The sequence below is a fragment of the Corylus avellana genome, chromosome ca2, assembly GCF_901000735.1.
Source record: "Corylus avellana chromosome ca2, CavTom2PMs-1.0".
Classification (NCBI taxonomy): domain Eukaryota; kingdom Viridiplantae; phylum Streptophyta; class Magnoliopsida; order Fagales; family Betulaceae; genus Corylus; species Corylus avellana.
The window spans coordinates 17,963,433-17,969,455 of record NC_081542.1 but is presented as its reverse complement, the minus strand read 5'-3'; positions in this window follow the sequence as shown (position 1 = coordinate 17,969,455).

Genomic DNA, 6,023 nt, shown 5'->3' with positions numbered 1-6,023 from the left:
ACTGTCAGCATGCAGCAGTTTGCTTTTCTTCAGACTGTCTTCGGCGCCCATTCCAAGCTACAGTGTCGTGGGTTGGTGAACAGTGCGAAGGGGTTTGCCAAACACCCTCTATGACTCCCACCCACTTAGAAACATAATTGACTGCGACAAGGATGTAAATAGGAGTTTGGGGAAGGTCCCATGAAGTCGATGCTCCAAACATCAAAGATCTCAACGATTAAGATTGGGTTAGGAGGCATCTGCCAAGATATACTCCCTAACTTCTGGTAGCACTCACAGTATAGTGCCTTGAGTAATTACTATACTGTGTTTAGCCTAGTTGAAGGGTTAGCAAGATTGCTCGGTTCATTAGAGTTTGTTGGGGGTAAGATTTTGGAATTTGTGGGGTTCTTATCGAATGTTCGCAGAGGGGACCACTGAATGTTTGCTTTGCAACCCTAGAACCATTGGGTAATAGTACACCGAACGTTCATTGACCAAATATTGACCCACTAGGTAATGACCAAGCGTTCGACCTGCAACCCTAGAACCACTGTGCAATAGTACACTGAACGTTCGCCCCAGGACAACCAAATGTTCACTAACTTGCAAATGTGTCACAATAGCGCCCTCAGCTTTTCTAACCCTATAAATACCCACTCTCACACTCTTCTAAGCCTCATTTCCCCCTCTGACCCCTAGCGAAACTATGTTTGAATGCTTTGTGAGTTTTGAGAAGAATAAGGAAGGCTTTCTTTAGAGGCCTTATTCTAGAGAGGTAACCTTCTTAACTTGACCTGTTATTAACCTAGTTGTTATGCTAGTAAGTGTTTTCCATAGATTGGTTGCTAGATTTTGGGCTTATATTGTTGTTTTAGGTTTTAGTCTTGGGTTAACGTTTTATTTTCGTTGGACATATTTTCTTTTGCATGAACATGTTATTATGGGCTGGGAGTATGTTAGAGATCTTGATGTGGCCTTAGGACTAGCTTAGAAGTGATAAAAAAGTTGTTTGATTCGAAATGGGTTTTTTGCCCAGCAGAGAATGTTCGCACCCTTCTGGCCGAATGTTCGTGGTCAAGACTGAACGTTCGATGGCCATGTAGAAAATCTGTTTTGAACATGTTTAGGTCCATGACTTGTTTTAACTTTGATTTAGAACTAATGATAGGTATTTTCACAGATTTGGAGAGTGTGAAACATCTGGAGGAATATTTAGAGGAATAATACGATCCGGGTAAGTACAAACTCACATGAATATTTGTTATTATTTTTCCTGCATTGCACGACTACTCCTAGTTAATAGCACCTGACACCTGTGCCTTATCGTGAGAAAGCAATTCCTGTAACATCATATAAGTACGTGAGAAATAAAGCAATTGGCGATGTGGGTAGCAAAGTGATATAACCAAACATAACAACTTCAAATATGGTTGCTTAAACAACATACCCACCCATATCAGTCTTTCTAACTCATGAGAAAAGTATTCTCCTATTACCAAGCAAACCCATCATTTAATATCACCTAAACCAACTACTCCTCAGCTTGCTTCAACCAAAAGAGTTATAAAACTGTGAAAAGCAAAAGCCAATGAAGAGGAAAAACAACCATACTTCTGCAGGGGCTAATCATGTGAAAAAAGAAGTAACATTTGGATTCTTTTAGTTTTTAGTTTTTAGTTTTTTAGTTTTTTAGTTTTTAGTTTTTTTTTTCCTTGGGCTCATAATATCAAGAACAAAAGCAACTCAAAGCACTTGCGATTAGCTAATGTCTAAAGCCTTGCGAAAATTCCAAAAACCCACCACTGACACAGAAGGTACCAAAATTCAATTAACAGATCACTCGACAAATAAATACATAATCAGTTCCCCTCCCTTTTCCCTTGTATTGTTCAGGAAAAAAAACAACACAATCAAGAAATAACTAAGAAGTAATTAATAGAAAGACCTTCTAATAATCACGAGCAGCCGCTGCCATCACATTCTCAAATGCTAAGTTCGACGGAGTCAATTTCACTGTGTTCGGATCCATTTCTCACTTTGAAACGAAGGAGAATGGACTCCAAGTAGAAACAAAGATTGCTCTTTCAAGGAGTTTTATGAGTATCATTTCCCTGTGTTTAAGGAGTACCTCCGAAAGATAAAGGGGCGGGGCCAAGAAAGAGGGCTTCATAAATATTTTTTAAAGCCTAAAATATGGAATTATCAACAATAACAAAACCATTAAAAATCTTCCTATAGTAGAGGGCTTCATGTTATCAAAGGATTTTGAAGGTTGATTATAAATTTTCTTACATATATGGTCGTGTATAAAATCCCATAGGCATTTTCTCAAAGAGGTCAGCCATCTTATAGACTCCGAAACTTTTGAGATGATTCAAATTCCTCAGCACGCAGTCCAACAATTTAGCACAAATATCGGGAAGGACATCACCAATATATTTATCAATTTTTTATTCTTTTAATTATTTAATTAAAACAATCAAAAACAAATTACCGAATTGTTCTCGATGAAGTGAAAGTGAGCATTCCAAATAAGTGATGGAATATCGTTGTACTACCGTACTGAATTATTGTAAGGGATACTACGTTTCAAAAATCAATAAACACACCTTCCGCGATTGAGCTTGTTAGTCAAATCAAGTAGCTCATACTCAATTTCGCTCAGATTTAGTTCTTCAACAAATGTATTGTAATTCTTGTCCCTATACTGCATATCAATTGTATAAAACTTAATCTTTCACGGGAATTGAAGAATGCTGGATAGAAAAGCTAAAAGAAACTGTAATCCTTCATGTCCTCTAAATCCTTTGACTTCACCTTATGGTAAAAATTTCAGAAAAAAATAAAACCATACCCTTGGGTAAACGCTGAAGTCTACTCATGTCATCATACAAATTGTTTTGCAGTGTTTTAGACACCAGTCGACTGAAATGCAATGTATCCAATATTATCCCTTCCCTTAGTTGAGTATAATTTTTCACGTGAATCGGATCTAGAGCAATTGTCATCTTTAGATAGTGACCGATCCTTATACTTTTTGAGATATTTCCACAGTAATAGCGTCCAAGGTGAAAGCTACGGAGCTTGTGAGCTATTTGGCGGAGGAGTTTTCCATCGTTGCCAAATCTAGTAACGTTGTTATTTTTGCAACGGTACTTAATGACATCCCAACACCATAAAATTTTTGAACGTATTGCTATTGATCAAATGTCATGATTTTTGTACATTTTAAGGAGTTATGATTTTTAAAAAGTGCAAATGTCAAAGCATGTCAAAGCAGAAATTCCAATAAAATAGAACCACAGAATTTTAGGGGACTTTTAAGGTATTAAAAAGTTTTGAATTGCCATGATTTTTGGATATATTGTAGGCTCTTGAATGAAGAAAATTTTAAGTCAAATTTCGTATGATTTGGAGTTAAATTAAAAGTGTTATGATTTTTCTAAGCTTGAAAGGTCAAGGTGTCAAACAGTTAAAGGGACTCAAAGTGTATGAGATTTTTGAGTTGGTTAGTGATACCATTTGGTCATGATTTTTGGATATGTTGTGGGCCTTTGAATGAAAAAAATTTCAAGTCAATTTTTGTGTCATTTGGAGTTAAATTGAAAAAGTTTTTTTTTTTTTTTTTTTTAAACTCGTAAAGTTAAGTTGTAGTCTGTTAAACACCACCCCTCCTTATATACTATTCACTTCATTTTTTCAAAAAAAAATCAATATCAAAGAATTTTCATTTTGAATCGAAAGGCATATGACCATTACAAAAAAGAAAACAAATTTTTGAAAAAAATATAGCTGTTTGAAAAGAACATGTATTCAAACAGGGTTTTTAATTTATAAAAACCATGTTTTTTTAGTGTCATTATAAATTAAAGGACGGAGTTTTTTAATTTATAATGTCGTTATATATTAAAGGGTAGAGCTTTTTTCTTTTCCTTCTCTCTACAACCTCTCTCCCTTCTTTTTTTCTTTTCTCTCATCCATTCTTCTGAGCGTCATTTCTCTCCACCATTTCATCTATTCACTTCATATCTCGCCATCACCGCCCGTCAAATTTTTGTCCTTTTTTGCGGCCAAACTCTTTCATTTCTTACCTCAATTTATTTTCCTAATTTTCCTGGTCACACACCTAAAAAAAAAAAAAAAAGAAAAAGAAACTGGGTATCTGATTCTAGATCATTTGTTTATGGGTATTCTGAGAATTCTCGTGGTCTATTAGCACATTATTTTTGTTTTTCCTTTTCTTTTAAAAACTTTCTAGATCATTTAATTTTCTCAGCATGCAATCCGACAATTTAGCACAAATATCGGGAAATACATCATCAATATATTTATCAATTTTTTATTCTTTTAATTATTTAATTAAAACAATCAAAAACAAATGACTAGATTGTTCTCGTTGAAGTGAAAGTGAGCATTCCGAATAAGTGATGGAATCTAGTTGTACTACCGTACTAAATTATTGTAAGGAATACTGCGTTTCAAAAATTGATAAACACACCTTCCGTGAATGAGCTTGTTAATCCAATCACGTAACTCATACTCAATTTCGCCTAGATTTAGTTCTTCAACAAATGTATCTTAATGCTTGTCCATGTACTGCGTTATCAATTGTATAAAACTTGATCTTTCACGGGAATTGAAGAACGCTTGATGGAAAAGCTAAAAGAAACTGTAATCCATTAAGTCCTCTAAATCCTCAGAGTTCATCATGTCGGTAAAAATTTCAGAAAAAAATAAAACTCAAGTCATCGTACAAATTGTTTTGAAATGTTTTGGATACCAATCGACTGAACTGCAGTGTATCGAACATTATCCCTTCCCTCAATTGAGTGTCATTTTTCCCGTGAATCGGATCTAAAGCAAATGTCATGTTTAGATAGTGACCGATCCTGATAGTTTTTTAGATATTTCTACAGTAATAACTTTCAAGGTAAAAGCTACGGAGCTTGTGAGCTATTTGGCAGAAGAGTAGTTTTTCGTCATCGCCAAATCCCGTAACTTTGTTATTTTTGCAATGGTACTTAATGACATCCCAACAGCAAAAACATTTTTGAACATATTGCCATTGATCAAATGTCATGACTTTTGTACACTTTAAGGAGTTCCAAATGTCAAAGCAAAAATTTCATTAAAATAGAACCACATAATTTCAGGGGACTTTTAAGGAATTAAAAAGTTTTGGATTGCTATGATTTTTGGATATATTGTGAGCTCTTGAACGAAGAAAATTTTAAGTCAAATTTTGTGTCATTTGGAGTTAAATTAAAAAGAGTTGTGATTTTTCTAAGCTCGAAATGTCAAGGTGTCAAACAGTTAAAGGGACTCAAAATATATGAAATTTTTGAGTAGGTTAATGATTCCATTTGGTCACGATTTTTAGATATGTCGTGGGCCTTTGAATGAAAAAAATTTTAAGTCAATTTTCACTTCATCTGGAGTTAAATTGATTTTTTTTTTTTTTTTTAAAGCTTGAAAAGTTAAGTTGTAGTATGTTAAACACCACCCCTCCTTATATATTATTCACTTCATTTTTTCAAAAAAATCAACGTCAAAGAATTTTCATTTTGAATCGAATGGCATCTCAGTAAACGATATCATTTTGAATCGAACAGGTCAAAGAGTTATGAACTTGTACGAAGGGATCTCGAAATGAAAGTCCTACCTGTGCAGATCTTGAGACGGACCCAAGGGGACCAGCTGGGGCCCTGGTCCCCCCACTTCAAAAAAAAAAAAAATTATTTGGGTCCCCGGTGACAATTGCCAAAATGACAAAAAAAAATGATCGGTCCCCGAATTTTTTTTTTAGATCCGCTTGAACTTTCTTGCCCCCTACTTCATAAAAAATTTAAAAAAAAATTAAGGATTAAAAATGTTTTTTAAGGCGTAAATTACGCGTCCCCTTCCCCCAAGAACATCCTCTGCCTTACTAAAAAAAAAACTCATGCATACACAAAAAAAAATGAACTTTCTCTTCTAGACTTGAGGGGTGTGTTTGCCAACAGAACCGGCCGTTACTGTAGTTGGAACGGTACTGTTCCAAC